The sequence below is a fragment of the Pongo pygmaeus genome, chromosome 10, assembly GCF_028885625.2.
Source record: "Pongo pygmaeus isolate AG05252 chromosome 10, NHGRI_mPonPyg2-v2.0_pri, whole genome shotgun sequence".
Lineage (NCBI taxonomy): Eukaryota > Metazoa > Chordata > Mammalia > Primates > Hominidae > Pongo > Pongo pygmaeus.
The window spans coordinates 80,039,052-80,057,431 of record NC_072383.2 but is presented as its reverse complement, the minus strand read 5'-3'; the positions used below and the strand labels follow the sequence as shown (position 1 = coordinate 80,057,431).

At 36.0% G+C, this 18,380-nt stretch overlaps 1 long non-coding RNA gene across 1 annotated transcript in view; it reads right to left on the bottom strand.

Moving 5' to 3' along the window:
- Positions 1 to 7,697: 7,697 nt before the first annotated feature.
- LOC129010652 (uncharacterized) overlaps positions 7,698 to 18,380 on the bottom strand; it is a 42,386-nt gene continuing 31,703 nt past the window's right edge. Inside the window, exon 3 of the long non-coding RNA XR_008493048.1 lies at positions 7,698 to 8,399. This is a non-coding gene — a long non-coding RNA (uncharacterized LOC129010652). The remainder of the gene's footprint in view (positions 8,400 to 18,380) is intronic.

Here is an 18,380-nt window from a genome sequence, read left to right as displayed (position 1 = left end):
GATACATAAATTTATCCTTATTACTTATATACTAAAATTTAAAATACTGGTCCCGTAACTTAAGTTTTGTCAAACTGCTAAAGAGTTAAAGTGTTGTGGAGGAACTAACTTCTCCAAAATGATGGATAAACCATTTCCACTGCCTAGAACCCTCCAATAGCTTCCCAGTGCATTTAGAATAAACTCTAACTCAGTGTCGTGACTTGTAATTCTTCCCTGGCCTGATGCCTACCTCCTCCTCTGACCTCACCTCCTGCCACTATGTCCCTTGTTATCTGGGTCTAATAGAGTTCTTCCTTCTATTCTTCTAGTAGCCAATATTGATTCCCTCTCAAACATGTGCACTTACTCCTCCCTTTAATGTAACCTTCCCCTTGAATCTTTAAATGGCTAGTTCTTTCTCCTTATTCAAATTTGGCTTAAATACACCTTTTAAGAGGGCTTTGCTGAACATTTAGCCTGTATTAGACTACTTTCCTGTGACCTCATGCAATCGTTCTCCATCACATTATTCTTTTATTTATGTTATAAAACTGATTACAACAACTAGTTTATTTCTTAGTTTACCTATTGACTGTTTGGTTTCCTCTGATGAATGTAAACTCCTTGAAGGAGTGAGCTAGTTTGTCTTCTGGTTGCCTCATCTCCTGTTTCTATGACAGACCTGTTCTGTTATAATCGGTTCTCAATCAACATTGCTTATTTTAATGAATGAAAAAAAAAGTGCTCTGACTTACAGAGACAATTCTAGATATGAATCTCAGTGGTGCTTTACTAAGGTGGTAAGTGGCCATCCTGGGAAGGTCTTCTTCCTCTACTCTTCAGCAGCTGTGATAATGAGGACTGAGAGTGCCAAAAGCTTCTTCACTCAGTGATAGTGGGGTTTTTCCCATGGAAAATTGGAATCCTGGAAATATATCACTCTTAGTTTTAGAAGGCTCAACTATATAGCACAATAGGGCATTCTGTAAGATTTACCTTTCACTTTGTCAAATCTCAACAGTTACACTTGAAAACCTTGAGTACTTTCCACTTGAATCTCTTAATTGAAAATTATATAGATTTTGCTTGTCTATGTTATTTTAAAGTTTGTCTCAAAACCATCAAACCCTGAAATCTGGAGTTACACAATGTGATTATATAAACCAGAAAATCATTAGAATGAAATTGCCTTCCAAACTCAGTATTATTGTCTTTCTTCCTGTTTTACCACATATTTGATGGAAAAACTACTTCATAATTTAACCTCATATTTTTTTCAAAGTAATGAGATAATTTGTGAAAAACCATGATGAGAGAAAGATAACATGAATTGAGTTTATATTGTGTGCCAGGCACTTTTCTAAGCACATTGATCTTATTTATTCCCAAAACAAATTTTTATGGCAGTGCAGCTATGGTTCCATTTTATAAACAAGGAGACTGAGGAAAAGAACGTAGCTATAGTTAATGTGGAACGAGGATTTGAATCCAGATAATATGACAGGTGGCCTTTGTAGCTTTCATCTGGGAGAAAGAAGAGTATTTTCTACCCTCTCAGCAGAGGACCCAGGTGGACATTTCTCTATCTATTGTTTGCCTGAATCACAGTCTGGGCAGATTGGAAAGTATTTTGCCCTAGGGCTATCCCCTAGAATCTTCCTTCCCCTCACCTAAAATTCTCCTGCCCATGGGTCTTTGGACTTGCTGTTCATTCTTTCTATAAACATTTCTATTCCATGGATTTATTTAATTACATAAATATTTGCTCTCCCTAGACAATTTTACAAGGAGTAAAAATATATAACTGTATAAAAATTCCTTATAATCTCTATTGTTAATCATTGTTCCTTTTCTTGCAGTCTCTTATTATCTTTCTTTTATGACTAGACACTTTGTGTCAACATTTCCTTATATGTTTTCACACATCTATCTCTCCATGCATGTTCCAGAAGCAGCTCCTCCATGGTTCTTGTAGGCCTGTCATCCCACAGTCTTTTAGATTTTAGAGACATCTAAAATAAGAAAGTTAGTAGTTTGGACAGTAGGCTGTATCCCTGCTATTGATCTAGAGGCAATAACTAGTCAACCTCTCCTCCTCCACTCTTCATTCTGAATCCCCTGCACCCTCAGATACTACCTCATCAGGCCTTGGTGGCTTACTGGATTGTGTGACTCAAACCTTCATTCTGAGAGGTCTGAGTTCTTGATAATTATACCCTTCCTAGGCTGGAGTTGCTGCATATGTTTGATCACAGTTATTAAGGGGCTAGGGAATACCAGAGACACCTGGGTTCCATATGTATTCCAGTTTGTCCCCATTGTGTAACAGCATCCCTACCTCCTTCTGCTGAACACAATTATCCTTGCTGCAACAATGACTTCTCTTCTTATTTGCTTGTTCTTGGGTACGAGAAATCCAAAGTTCCTTGATAGCAGGCATAACTTGTAGTTCAATGAGACCTTTGCTGTGTCCTTTGGCAGGACCTTTGTGGACTAGAACAGCAAACAATACAGATTTCAGAGTGGACTTCAACAGGAATAAAAATTCTCCAAGGAGTCATTGGTAGTGATGGTAAGGGTCATGGTAAGATGGGCCAGTCATGTTTCTACCCCTCGGTTCGCAGACCCGCTCAATCTTCCTATTAATGACACAGCATCATATAGAGTTTCCTGATTTCATGCACATACAACATCATGAAGGATGCCCTACCCCCACAAGTCTTCTTCAAGTGTTGCCTCCAAGCTAGAGCTTCAGTCATTCCATTGTTCTATGAAGCTTGTTATTTCTGGATGATGACGGATGTGTTATGACTAGTCAACCCCATGGGCATGGTACTACCCCCATATCTCCTTGCTGGGAAGTGGATCTGCTGGTTGGATGCTGATATGGTTTGGCTGTGTTCCCACCCAAATACATTAACATAATACATTAACATTTACATAATATATTTAGAATCACATGGTTTCCAGTGATTAGAATTTAGTCATGCCTCGAAAGGAACAGAAGTCAGTGGCTAGGCAGCACATTCCTTATAAAGGATACAGTAACGGTGTACTTAGGATGACTAATATTAAGAATTTAAACACAGTGAATTTTTTTCCTCAGAGGAAGGAATTTTATTTTCTAAAAAGCATTTACCTCTGACATGTCAATTCCTGATTTCAGTGGCTGCAGACTTACGTACTTCTGTGCCACCCTTAGGACAAGTAAAGTATATGTCAAGTAATAAACTACTTTTAGCACAGAAGTAACAGAAGATATGCTCACATCCTGTAGTATGAGGCATGGTGGGACAATCTCCACATAGACAGCATTCTTTGCCACTGTTGGCTAATGTATTGTCACTATTGGGAACACCAGTAAGAGGGATACACCATGAAGATAACTTGGCTTTCAACTTCTGGACATTGATAAGTGGTAGAGAAAAATCAGAAATTCAACAAAACCATGCTAGAGAATGGCATCTCTGAATTCCCACATGTTGTGGAAGGGACCCGGTGGGAGGTAATTGAATTATGGGGGCAGGTCTTTCCCATGCTATTCTCATGATAGTGAATGAGTCTCATGAGATGTAACGGTTTTATAAAGGGGAGTTTTCCCGTACAAGCTCTCTCTGTTTGCTTGCTGCCCTCCATGTAAGATGTGGCTTGCTCTTCCTTGCCTTCTGCCATAATTGTGAGGTCTCTCCAGCCATGTGGAACAGTAAGTCCATTAAACCTCTTTTTGTGTGTGTACATTTCCCAGTCTTGGTTGTGTCTTTATCAGTAGTGTGAAAATTGACTAATACAGTAAATTGGTACAAGTAGAGTGAGGTGCTGCTGTAAAGATAACCAAAAACGTTGAAGCGACTTTGGAACTGGGTAGCAGGCAGAGGTTGGAACAGTTTAGAGGGCTCAAAAGATAGGAAGATGTGGAAAAGTTTGGAACTCCCTAGAGACTTGTTGAATAGCTTTGACCAAAATGTTGATAATGATATGGACAATGAAATCCAGGCTGAGGTGGTCTCAGATTAAGATGATGAACTGGTTGGGGACTGGAACAAAGGTAACTCTTGTTATGTTTTGGCAAACAGACTGGCAGCATTTTGCCCCTGCCCTAGAAATCTGTGGCACTTTGAACTTGAAAGACATGATTTAGGGTATCTGGTGGAAGAAATTTCTAAACAGCAAAGCATTCAAGAGGTAACTCGAGTGCTGTTAAGGGCATTCAGTTTTAAAAGGGAAAGAGGGCATAAAAGTTTGTAAAATTTGCATCCTGACAATGTGACAGAAAAAAAAAATCCCATTTTTTTTAGGAGAAATTCTAGCCAGCTGCAGAAATTTGCATAAGTAATGAGGAGCTGAATGTTAGATCTCTAGGGCATGTCAGAGACTTTTGTGGCAGCCCTTTTCATCACAGGCCTGGAGATTTAGGAGGAAAAAATGGTTTCATGGGCTGGGCCCAGGGCCCCTCTCCTGTGTACAGTCTAGAGACTTGGTGATGTGTGTCCCAGTTGCTCTAGCCATGACTAAAAGGGGCCAAGGTACAGCTCGGGCTGTTGCTTCAGAGGGTGGAAGCCCTAAGCCTTGGCAACTTCCATGTGGTGTTGAGCCTGCAAGTACATGGAAGTCAAGAATTGAGGTTTGGGAACCTCCACCTAGATTTCAGAGGATGTATGGAAATGCCTGGATGCCCAGGCAGAAGTTTGCTGCAGGGGTGGGGCTCTTATGGAGAATTGCCTTCCACCATGATTGTGAGGCCTCCCCAGCCATGTGGAACTGTAAGTCGATTAAATCTGTTTTTTGTTTTTTTTAATTACCAAGTTTTGGGTATGTCTTTATCAATAGCCTCAGGCTGGTGGTGGCAACTGAGTCACAGCAAGCAGGAAAGGCAAATGCACATCCTAAGTAGGTGTCTAACCCTATGAGAATCAACCACTGCCCCTCTCAGGATGGAAAGGGCCCAATGCTGTTGATTTCCATCATGTGGTCAGTTGGTCCCTTGAGGAATAGTGCCACACTGGGATGTCTGGAACTGTTATAGACTGAATTGTGCCTTTCCAAAATTCATATTTAGAAATCCTCTCAATGTGGCTGTATTTAGAGATAGAGATTTTCAGAATATAATTAAGTTTTAATAAAATCTTAAGGTAAGGTCCTAATGTGAAAGGACTGTTGTCCTCATATGTGGAGGAAGAGACACCAGAGTTCTCTCTCTTTCTGTCTCTGTACATCCCACAAAAGAAAAGCCATGTGAGAACACAGTGAGAAGGTGCAGTCTGCAAGTGAATGAGGGAGGCCACACCAGAAACCAACCCTGTTGGCACCTTAATTTTGGACTTCCAGGCTCCAGAACTGTTTTATATGTATTACTGTTTTCTTAAATTATATGTTACAGATCAGGAGTGTCCAATATTTTGGCTTCCCTGGGCCGCATTGGAGGAAGAAGAATTGTCTTGGGCCACACTAAAATACACTAACACAGTAGCTGATGACCTTTTAAAAATGGCAAAAAAAACTCATAATGTTTTAAGAAAGTTTATGAATTTGTGTTGGTCCACATTCAAATTTGTTCTGGGCCACATGCAACTCACAGGCTAGGGGTTGGACAAGCTTCTTATAGACCCTTTCTATAATCTGTTCTATATAGTAATAATTTCCAGTGATGAAATTATTTTCTTCATTATTTACCAAAGATATTTTAATCTTTTAAGGTTTTTAAGATTTCTACTATTTCTGCAATGAACAAAATTCTTCTGTGGAAAAGTGGTCCACAGTGTGTGGGTGTGTGTCTTTCTCTCTCTATATGTGTGTGTGTGCATGTGGATGTGTGTCTATGTATGCACCATTGGGTATAATCCTTATATTTCTTGCTACCTAATCTAGTTCTTTATTTACACTATACATATTCTGGAGTTTACACTAAATTATTCTTCTATATTAAATTACAAATCCTCATGAGGAAATGTCTCTTCATTCCTTTGGAAGTTAAATTTAATATAGTCATAGTAAAGTTTATTCTCAAAACTTGTAGCTATATGTAATAAATATGTCTAAGTAAGAACAGGCATTATTTTTATATCATCAAACTCAAGGACAATATCACTGGGGCAACTTTATAGCATTTTAAAAATTAAATACATATAATTCTTTTGTTGAAGTTGCCTAGGAACACATTGTATTTGAAAATGCTTCCAAGAATCCCAGTAAGGTGGAAGGAGTAGATTGGAGCCAAGAGAAGGTTTTACTTTACAAATACAGTTTACACTAAACTCCTTTCAAAAAATACAACTGGAGTTGTGGTGGTAAGTTTGCTTCTGAGTTAGATAGAAAATGTCTACCTCTTAATTAGTCATATTTGTTAAAATATAAAAAATTGTCACATCTTCTCTCACATGATTTGGTTGCTAGACTACATAGTTAATGATGTGTGATTTATGAAGGTGTAACTACTCCCTTCATAACCCAAGGAAACATTTTAGTTGCCTTATTCCTCCTAATAATTTAGCTTCAATTTTGAAAATGTTTCCAGTTTATGAATCACAAAAGGCTTATGAATAAAATAATCTTTGTGATATCATTTTGCTTTCTGAGTAAGGAAATATTGGGATCTGGAAACAGCAAAAGCAAAATAATACCCAGCGTTAGGGAAGGCATGAAGAAGGCAAGTTGTGCTATTCAAAAGTGGGCTGCTTTGGCTTTTTGCAAAATATAAATGTGTTCTGTTCTTTCTTATTACTTTTTTCCATGGGTCTAAGCTTATTATTTTATTATAATTCACTAAACACCACTTCAATTGGTTTATATTTTGTATAAAGTACCCTATTAACTAGTATGCCAATTACAGGTATAAAATGCAATCTGAATGTGACCTTAATGTAATTCAAGAATTGCATAATCATGCAATTAGAGTTCTGATTGGTTTTATTTGAACAGGCAGCGATCTGCATCTCAAAGACGTAGGAAGCACAAGTCATTCCTGCAGCAAATATATTATTGCCTGTGTTTTATGTCTCCATAATATGTGACAACTTATATTTGTTCTACATATTCATCCAAAATGGCCGTTCAACAAATACTGTGGATAAAATAACCCAAAACATCAAACTTATTTATATTACAGGTTGAATATTCCTAATCTGGAAATTCAAAATCTGAAATGCTCCAAAATCCAAAACTTTTTTGGTGCTGACATGATGCCATAAGTGAAAAATTCCATGAAGACCTCATGTCATATTCCTGGTCAAAATTTTGCTTCATGCATAAACTTATTTAAAATATCTCATAAAATTACTTCAGGCTATGTGTATGAGATATATATGAAACATAAATAAATGTTATGTTTCGATTTGGCTACCATCTCCAAGCTATCTCATTATGTGTATACAAATATTTAAAATTCGCCAAAAAAATCTAAAATCTGAAACACTTCTGGTCCCAAGCATTTCAGATAAGGCATATTCAACCTTTATATCAATATGCTAGATATTCTCTGGGTAGAAGTCTCCTGCTCCTTTGAAGTCACTTGAGATAGGTTCAAACCTCCAATTCCATGATATGTGGAAACATAAGCCCTTTTTCCAAGTGTTGCATGAATTTATTGGGGCTTCTGTGGTTATGGTTTCTCTACCCTTGAGCTCAGGTTTCTGTACATGCTGTGTTTCACCCCACCCAACTTATCACCATTCACAAGACTTATAGGGAAATATCCTACAAGAGAACACTCATAACTAAAGTAGTTCCATAGAAGATTGATTAGGAAGGATATTATAATGAGGTGCTGGAGTTGGGGGAGGTAAGGCTGAAGTAATAGAAATAACTAGAAAGGAGACAGTTGCTATTGGATTCTTCTTAAAAGCCTCCTGTTGCACACCGTCTCTCTGATTCTTCTGACTTTCTTGCTGTTCTGTCTTTGTCTCCTTACATTTATCTCTCAAGAGCTGAACAAATTCCTTTCCTTGTCTCCTAGAGAAAAATTTAGTCACAATTGTTTGTTTCTTGGTTTTTCCTGATCCTAATGTCTATAGTACCTAACCTCTGCAGAAAGTAGCTTAGCACAGTAGTTACCCAAAGACATTATTTTTTCCTTAGGTAAGTTCTTACTTTGTCTTGTCCATACGACTTTTGTGAAGGAAATGTTCTCATGTGAATGAAGCAGAAATGCTTTACTTGCAATAGCTGAGGTTTACATTCCCAAGTTAGGACTGCAGGGGGTGTCCTGAGGCTGATGTGTGTACCCAGCTCTTCACAGTGATGTCCGTATCAGTTGCCACATTCACTCTATGATACAGCTACCTCTGCAAAAGTAGAACAGCATTTTCATAGGCAGGGGCATCTTTCTCTAGTTTCAAAGGAACAGATTTACTACTTCCAACTTTATAAGAAAAGTGGGTCTTTTCCTTTAGTTTAAGAAGAGACAAATATAACCTCCAAAATCACTGAAAAAGAAAGAAGTGACGATTGTGTTACTGGTTTTTGCAGTATTAGCAAAACCCGACATTTTTTATATAATAAATTACTGAATTTGTATTGCTGTACCTTCAAAATAAAATTACATTTATTATACAATAATTTATAAATTGAAATATATGTTATCAAGTCAGAGGATAGCTTCTTGTAATATTTTTGCAGAAATATTATCTGTAAAAGACCTTATTTCCAGAACAGGGTCATTAATCCAGAATATCTGAATAGTTGTCTTAGAAATGCTTCATGAGTTACAGCAAAGAAACCAAAAGTAATTAAAAACATTTTATATCTTGGCAGGTGAACAGGGCCAAAATAGAACTGAAAAATTAAAATTAACCCAATGGTGGTTGAGATTTTGCTTTCCATTTCATCCTCAATCCATCCACTTTCTGTGAATACACCAGCTCACACACACATAACCATTTTTGAAAGATAATATAGAAATATTTATTTTTGCAAATAATATGAGCTGAGTCCACAAAATGCCCAGACATTATCATAGACCTTACATGCTTATACTTTAGAATGTCTCCATATCTAAGAATAATTTTACACTGTTGCTTAGCAACAATCTGGTCATTTAATTCAAAAGCTATTTCTAAACTACAAAGCCGTTTGTGAAAAAAAAAATCAAATAATCTAATTTTTTTGTGTGTATAGAAAAAATGCAGAGAAGGTCTTCTGTTTTGCATAAAGGGACTATAGTATTAAATCTGGAAAATAACACTGACTGAATTATTTGTTATAACTTTTAAGTCTTTGTATTTAAAATATTAAAAATAATGAAGTCAAGTGTCCTTTGCTCTGCTTATTCAGTTGCTGGTTAATGTGACATCGAATTTATATCCTAAGTTAAATGTGTCTGGGAGCTAATATTTTAAGGAAAGCCAGTTGAAAATGTGGTCCTTTGGGTTTTGTTTGTTTTGTTTTGCCTGAAGAAGAAAAGATTAAGGAGGTACTTAATATTTAAAACACATAAACATGTATTATAACCATAGTACTTATGCATCTATTATAGAAACTTGCTACATTCTACCTGGTATTAGAGTTTTCTACATATTTTATCTCCCACACTATTGACTGTACTCTTTATAATCAGCTATCCTTTCTTATTTCAGTTTTCTATAATCTATTATTGTCTTGTATAAAACAGGCACTTCATAAATATATATCAAGTTTAATATATTAATAATAGTGATAACAATAATAACAATGACATCTTTGACCAGTTATCTATGTGCCATGCATTTTACTAATGATCTATTTTAATGGTAAGAACAATTATGGCTATTTTTTCTGTTTCTATCAAGGACAGAGAAGAAGAAAATCTTAAATTATAGCTACTGTAGAGGTTGGGAAACACTAATATAGGTTACCAAGAACTTGCATTCTTCCACATTGTGATAATAAGGTAAAGTTAAATGCTTATATTTTTGGATACTAATGGGCTTCCATAATTTTTTTTCACAAACTTAGATCTCAGGCCACATCAGGAATAATAATTTATAACATAGTGCAGTGGATATTTGTTGATTTGACCTGTGTCAAATTTTGTGTCACTGTTTTTGGCGTTTTCTTTTTAACCTAGGAAGTCTTCTCTCCATTCTCATTTTGTGTAGTTTCAGTGGGACAACCCCAGCCCCCAACTCGAGAAAGAGGAACATAAGCCAGGCCTTGTCTATGACAGTGGCCTTCCCTTTGGCTATGGTAATCGAGTTAGCACTGTATAGTACATGCCGCCACAAGGGAAACAATTGGTAGCACTATTGTAACTGGGGAAAAAGGTGTGATCTTTTTATTGGGATTGCTGAGCTGGTTGAACTAAAGTCTAGAGTTACTTTTGGTCACTATTTCTTCAGCAATGTCTTTCTGAAAATGAATCTAGGGCAGAAGAAACATTGCCAAGGCAAATATCACAGAATAATTGTTGCAGTTGTGAAAGGAAAATAAAAACATAGGAAAAAATTCACTATGCCTAAAGGAAAAAATTAAGCTGAAAACTGAGTCACACAAAAAACTGCTTTTCCTTTTGTTGCTAAGCAGATAGCTACAGGTTAAAGGTTAAATCTCTCCACAGGTAACTACTCTATGTTCACCCTATCTTATGTAAAGTGCCAATTTACTGAGTACGAGAGGAATATGTAATTGACTATTCCCCTGCCTGCTCCCTTTCTGTTGCACTTGTGGATTACCGTATACTCCCTCCTTCCCCTCCAGCCCACTTTTCACCCTTTAAATACTGAACTTCTCAAATTCATCTTTGGAGAAAGTCATAGACCACAGACAGTTTCTGTGATTTTGTGTTCTTTTCTTCCAGGCATGTCTTTAACCTTGGCAAAATAAACTTCTAAATTGATTGAGTCCCGTCTCAGATACTTTTTGGTTTACACTGTCAATATTCACCAATAGATGTTAAAATCATTGAGTGAAAGTTTGAAGAGAAAAATGATATTAACATAGTCTCAAAGTGTCTCCCTTTAGTTATCTATCAATTGCAAAGGGGAAAATGTTAATTTTACAATGGAAAAACCTGGTAGAGAAACCTTAACCAAGTAATCAAGGTTAACATTGACAGAAATAATATATATTGGCACTGTGTTCCCCCAATAATATGTACTTACAGGGGAAAAATAATTACTTCTGTTATTCGTGCCAAAAGTGCAAAACCTCAATCTAATCATAAAGAAACATCGGACAAAGACAAATTCAGGCACATCTACAGAATAACGGACCAGTACTTATAAAAGGTACCAAGATAATGAAAGGTAAGAAAAGACTGTGGAATTGTCACAAATAGAAAGAGACTAAAAAGATACAACACTAAATGCAATGTGGCAGCCTTGATTGGATCTTAGAAAAGAAAAAAAGACTTTCAGGGAAAAAAACTACCTGATGAAATTCAAATAAGATCTGTAGTTTAATAGTCATGTTGTAACAATGTTAATTTCCTGGTTTTAAAATTATGGCTATCTAAAGTTTTAACAGTAGAGAAAACTAAGGAAAGAATATATGTGAACTCTTTGTAATATAGTCCCCATATGGTTTGGCTGTGTCCCCACCCAAATCTCACCTTAAATTGTAATAATCCCCACATGTCAAGGGTGGGGCCCGTTGGAGATAATTGAATCATGGGGTGGGGGGGGTTCCCCCATACTGTTCTCCCGGTAGTGAATAAATCTCATGAGATCTGGTGGCTTTATAAATGGGAGTTCCCTTGCACACACCCTTTTGTCTGCCACCATGTAAGACGTGACCTTGCTCCTCCTTTGTCTTCCAACATGATTGTGAGGGCTCCTTAGACATGTGGAACTGTGAGTCCATTAAACCACTTTTTCTTTATAAACCTCCCAGTCTCGGGTATGCTTTTATTAGCAGTGTGAGAATGGACAAATATAATTCCCAGCGTTCTTATAACTTCTAAATGTATTTTAAAATAGAAAGTTAAAGAAACTGAGTGAAGAGATTAACAAAAATAGACTCCTGGTAATTGTATCTACCTCTGTCCAGCCATATTTGAACACAAACCTACCACTATACTTTTCAGGTACATGGGTCAAAAAATTATGTAATCATTTTAATTGGGTTTCTTCTCACTTCCATGCAAAAGAGATATGACTAATATATATTTGTTTTTTTCTCTGGTGAATTTACTGTGGCCTGTGTAGAAAATACCTCATTACCAATGAGGTGCTTCACACAAGGGAATTTTCCAGATAACTTCTATACTCAAGGCAATAATTTTTTCAGTTTAATAATCTTGCATGGAGGCTTTTCTATAATGTACTTTTCACTTTCCTGGCTTTGCTGTGGAGTACACAGAAGATGATTTTTTATTCATTCAATGACTTTGAGTCATCACTCTGAACATAAATCATCTTGTATAATAATAGCATGTGATGGCATCATGATCAATTGAGGTGTGGAATTGTATGTTTCTTTTCTACATTAATTGGCCTCTGCTAAGGTTTTTTGTCTATATTTATAATTTCTGTGAATCTTTCTCAGCTTATATGGTTTTATACACATTTTTCTGCTCTTAAACTATATTTAGCAGTTCTTCCCCCTGTGGAACTTGCTGCTACGTATCTGCCTTAGAGAACACAATCTTAATAAAATCACATCTAAAATAATAGTCGTGCTTTGAATGAGGATCTCTCATATAATCAAAGTTCCTGTATTTTGTGCTGTTGATTTTGGCCAAAGAGATTGGTTGGTTTTGTTTTCTTCATACTAATAAGTATGGACTATGATCTAGAAGGGTGAATTTAGTGAATGTATGACCTTGGAATATGAGAATATAGTTTTATTAGAAATTAAGGTTTGTAGTTTACATTATTATTAACATTTTTTAGCATTTGTTTTCTCAATAAGTCATCAGTATACTGTTCACTATGATACCTTTTCCAAAATGACCTATGAAAAAATGAACATCACATATAACAAGAACTAAAGGTAGTTCCCTTGGGCAGATTAAATGTTTCTCCATGTGCCAGGGCCTGTGATTACTTTGATTAGTTCTTCCTGCTTACAGAACTATTCATGACGTGTCTCTTATGACAGGTCTTTTGTCCTTGCTGATGTGAATTTAGAGGCTTTTCTTTTTCTTTCTTTCTTTTTTTGTATAAATTTGTCCATTCCCTACAGCCAGCTTAAATGCCCATCCCTTTTTATCTTGGTCTCCTTCAAAATTTGTCCCTTGCACATGTACTGAACTTGTAATTAATCTGAGCTGATTGCACTTTTCTTCACTGCCCATATGCATCTATTATTATCCATTCTTCTTTTTTTTTCCTTCCTTCAAGCCAGCACCAGCTATACTGCGCTGTCATTTCCTTGGCTTGGAATCAATTCTCTTTTGCTGCCAAGTGCCATAGATCCTATAAAGTGCTCTGTTGCAGTAGTAATTTTGTTACCTAATATAAATGAAGAGCAAAACTTCAGAGCCGTTACTATAAATAGCATAGAGCTTCTCAAAAGTCTCCCACTGATTGTTCATCAGGCTGATTTAATCTCTACTAATAGTCTTAATTCATAAATGGACATTTTAGCAATCCATTCTGGATTTTTTCCCACCACAGTGCAAACTAATTTTTCTTATTGTATGTAGAGAAATAGCTCTTCATTGTTTGTTTGTTCATTTTAGAACATTTTTATGTAAATATGTCTAATCCCAAAGAGAAAAAAGAAATTAAAAAGAAAATCCAGGATTTCCCATTATTTCTTATCTTTGTGAACTATTTGCCCCTTAACCTTTTGAACAGAATATAATTTGGAGGGCCTCCTTTGGTACATTTTGTCAATTAGGATCATCAGTTGGTAAGCAAATATATGGACCATTGACTATACTTAGGGTGTAGTGTTTAGTAAAAGGGAAATGATGCACTGATGTAATGGAGACAATCCTGGGCTGGGAGCCAGAGAGGTGAGTTTTAGTTCCAACTATGCCAATATATTTCTGTGCGCTCTTGTGAGTTTACTGTGTCCTGTCTAGAAAATCCTATCTTCTGAACATAGCTAGGTATGACTATGTGAACTTAAGTTGCTTCCATCTCTAATAGTTTATGAGTCTAGTATACTGTGTTCCTTTAGAAATTCACAATTTGAGATGGAGAATGATGAGTTCTGTTGTCTGCAGTTCCTATGAGAATTTGTTGTCTGCAATTCCTATGAGAATTTGAAGTAAAGGAATGATGTCTTAGCCTGTGTTTTGTCCCAACTTCAAGCATAGTCTGAAACAGAGGTTCCAGTTGTTTCCCTCTAACACACAAATGACAGATGGCATTCATATTCAAGACATGATCATAAGTCTACATGATATTATGAAATGTTCCATGATGGTAACTTTCACCTTTTTTCTTTCATATTAAAATCCAATGACACTATTGAGTCTGCTTTTAAAAATGTATTAAAACGTCTTTTTCAGATATTATTAAAACACAATATGTCTTTCACATATTTAAAGTGTAAAATTTAATAAGTGTTGACATATGTATATTTCTAAAGAATTATCACCACAATCAGGATAATGAACACATCTATCAACTCTAATTATTTCTCTGTGCTTCTTTATAATCTGTCTCATCTGCTCCTCCATCATCTTTCTTCATCAATAAGCAGATATTGATCTTATTTCTCCCATTAGAGATTATTTTATATCTTCTAGAAGTTGAAACAAATTGAATCAGTAAACAAAAAGATATTAACACTATGGCAGGGGGTGGTCTGGCTTTTTAAGCTGCATAATTGTTTTTATATTCATCCACCTTTTGTGAGTTCATAACTTTTTAAGAAATAGACTTTGTTTTTTATAGTGATTTTAGGTTCACAGGAGTATTAAGCAGAAGGTACAACAATGTTCCATATCCCCATCAGCCCTGACACATATGTAGCCTCACCTATTATTAAGATCACCCATCAGAGTGGTACACTTATTACAACTGGTGAACCTACGTTGACACGTCATTATTACCCAAGGTACATAGTCTACTCTAGAGTTCGGTCTTGTGTTATATGTTTTATGGCTATACATCAATTTATGTTGATATGTATTCATTATTATGATATGGAGTAGTTTCACTGCCCTGAAAATCCTCTCTGCTCTATGTAGCCCTCACTTCCCACTAACTCCTGGTAACCAGTGTTCTTTTTAGTGTCTCCATAGTTTGACTTCTATAGAATGTCATCTGGGTAGGCAAGTCAAACTTAAGCCAAAAGAACAAAGCTGGAGGCATCACGCTATCTGACTTCAAGCTATACTACGAGGCTACAGTAACCAAAACAGCATGGTACTGATACCAAAACAGAGATATAGACCAATGGAACAGAACAGAGCCCTCAGAAATAATACCACGCATCTACAACTATCTGATCTTTGACAAACCTGACAAAAACAAGAAATGGGGAAAGGATTCCCTATTTAACAAATGGTGCTGGGAAAACTGGCTAGCCATATGGAGAAAGCTGAAACTGGATCCCTTCCTTACACCTTATACAAAAATTAATTCAAGATGGATTAAAGACTTAAATGTTAGACCTAAAACCATAAAAACCCTAGAAAAAAACCTAGGCAATACCATTCAGGACATAGGCATGGGCAAGGACTTCATGTTTAAAACACCAAAAGCAATGGCAACAAAAGCCAAAATTGACAAATGGGATCTAATTAAACTAAAGAGCTTCTACACAGCAAAAGAGACTGCCATCAGAGTGAACAGACAACCTACAGAATGGGAGAAAATTTTTACAATCTGCTCATCTGACAAAGGGCTAATATCCAGAATCTACAAAGAACTCAAACAAATTTACAAGAAAAAAACAACCCCATCAACAAGTGGGTGAAGGATATGAAGAGACACTTCTCAAAAGAAGACATTTATTCAGCCAACAGACACATGAAAAAATGCTCATCATCACTGACCATCAGAGAAATGCAAATCAAAACCACAATGAGATATCATCTCACACCAGTTAGAACGGTGATCATTAAAAAGTCAGGAAACAACAGGTGCTGGAGAGGATGTGGAGAAATAGGAACACTTTTACACTGTTGGTGGACTGTAAACTAGTTCAACCATTGTGGAAGACAGTGTGGTGATTCCTCAGGGATCTAGAACCAGAAATACCATTTGACCCAGCCATCCCATTACTGGGTATATACCAAAGGATTATAAGTCATGCTGCTATAAAGACACGTGTGCATGTATGTTTATTGTGGCACCATTCACAATAGCAAAGACTTGGAACCAGCCCAAATGTCCAATAATGATAGACTGGATTAAGAAAATGTGGCACATACACACCATGGAATACTATGCAGCCAAAAGAAAGGATGAGTTCATGTCCTTTGGAGGGACATGGATGAAATTGGAAATCATTCTCAGTAAACTATCGCAAGAACAAAAAACCAAACACCGCATGTTCTCACTCATATATGGGAACTGAACAATGAGAACACTTGGACACAGGAAGGGGAACATCACACACTGGGGCCTGTTCTGAGGTGCGGGGAGCGGGGAGGGATAGCATTAGGAGATATACCTAATGCTAAATGACGAGTTAATGGGTGCAGCACACCAACATGGCACATGTATACATATGTAACAAACATGCACGTTTTGCATATGTACCCTAGAACTTAAAGTATTTTATATATATATATTTTTTTGTATATATATAAAAAGAATGTCATCTACGCAGAATCAGACAGTATGTAGCCTTTTCATACTGGCTTCTTTCACTTAGTAATAGGCACTTAAATTTATGCCATGTCTTTTCATGGCTTGGTATTTTACTTCTTTTTAGCACTAAAAATATACCATTGTCTAGATGTAACATTTTGTTTATCCATTTACCTGCTGAAGGACATTTTGTTTTCTTCCAGGTTTTGGCAACTATGAATAAAGCAGCTATAAATAGTTGTGTGTAGATTTTTATGTAAATAAGTTTTCAGCTGTTTGGGGTAAATACCAAAGAGTGATTGCTGGATGGTTTGGTAAAAGTATGTTTAGTTTTGTAGAGAAACAACCAAACCATCTTCCAAAGTTTATTTTGGAACCATTTTGCTTTCCCACCAGAAATAAATGAGAGTTATGATTGCTCCACATCCTCACCAGCATTTGGTATTGTCAGTGTTCTGAATTTCTGCCATTTTAAGAGGTATATCGTGGTATTTCATTGGTGTTCTAATTTGCATTTTCTGATGATACATGTTGTGGAACATCTTTTCATATGCTTAGCTTCCATCTGCATATGTTCTTTAGTGAAGTCTCTGTTAAGGGCTTTGGACCATTTTTTAACCTGGTTGTCTGTTTTCTTATTTTTCAGTTTTAAGAATTCTTCATATATGTTAGATAACAGTCCTTTATCAGATATGTCTTTTGCAAATACGTTCTTCCTATCCGTGGCTTATCTTTTCATTCTCTCAAAAGTGTCTTGCTAATACTAATGAAGTGCTGCTTATCACCTTTTTTCTTTTATGGCTTATAACTTCAGCGTTGTATCTAAAAGTTTATCACCAAACACATGGTCATTTAGATTTTCTCCAGTGATCTCTTCTAGGAGTTTTTGGATTTTACATTTAGTTCTGTGATCCATTTGAGTTAATTGTTTTGTGTACAGATTCATTTTTTGTGTATGTCTATTCAGTTGTTTATTGAAAAGGTTATATTTTCTCCATTGTGATGCATTTGCTGTTTTGTGAAAGATCAGTTGACTATTTGCATAAGTCTATTTCTGGCCTCTCTATTGTGCTTTGTTAATCTATTTGTCTATACTTTCACCAATATCACACTATCTTGATTACTGTGGTTTTATAATAAGGCTTAACATCAGGTAATGTCAGTCTTCTAACTTTGTTCTTCTCCTTCAATATTGTGTGGCTATTCTGGGTCTTGTGTCTCTCCACATAAGCTTTCGAATCAGTTCATTGGTAGCCACAAAATAACTTCCTGGGAATTTGATTAGGATTGCATTGAATCTATAAATCAAGGAAAAACCAGGCAGCTTTACAGTATCTAATCTTTAAGTCCAAGAATATGGAATATCTCTCTACTTAGTTCTTTGACTTTTTTCATTAGTGTTTTGTGATTATCTTCATATAGATCTTGTACATATTTTGTTAGATTTACATCTAACTCTTGCATTTTGAGGGGTGTTAATTAAATGGTTTTTGTTTTTAATTTCAAATTTCACATGTTATTGCTAATACAGCCATCAGTATTGGTGGGGGATTGGTTACAGAATTCCTCATGGATACCAAAATCCTTGAATATTTAAGTCTCATGTAAAATGCTGTACTATTTGCATATAACCTATGCATATCTTCTCATATACTTTAAATACTCTCAAGATTACTTATAATACCTAATACAGTGAAAATGCTGTGTAAACAGTTGTTATATTTTTTAGAGAATAGTGACAAGGAAAAAAATCTGTACATGTTCAGTACAGAC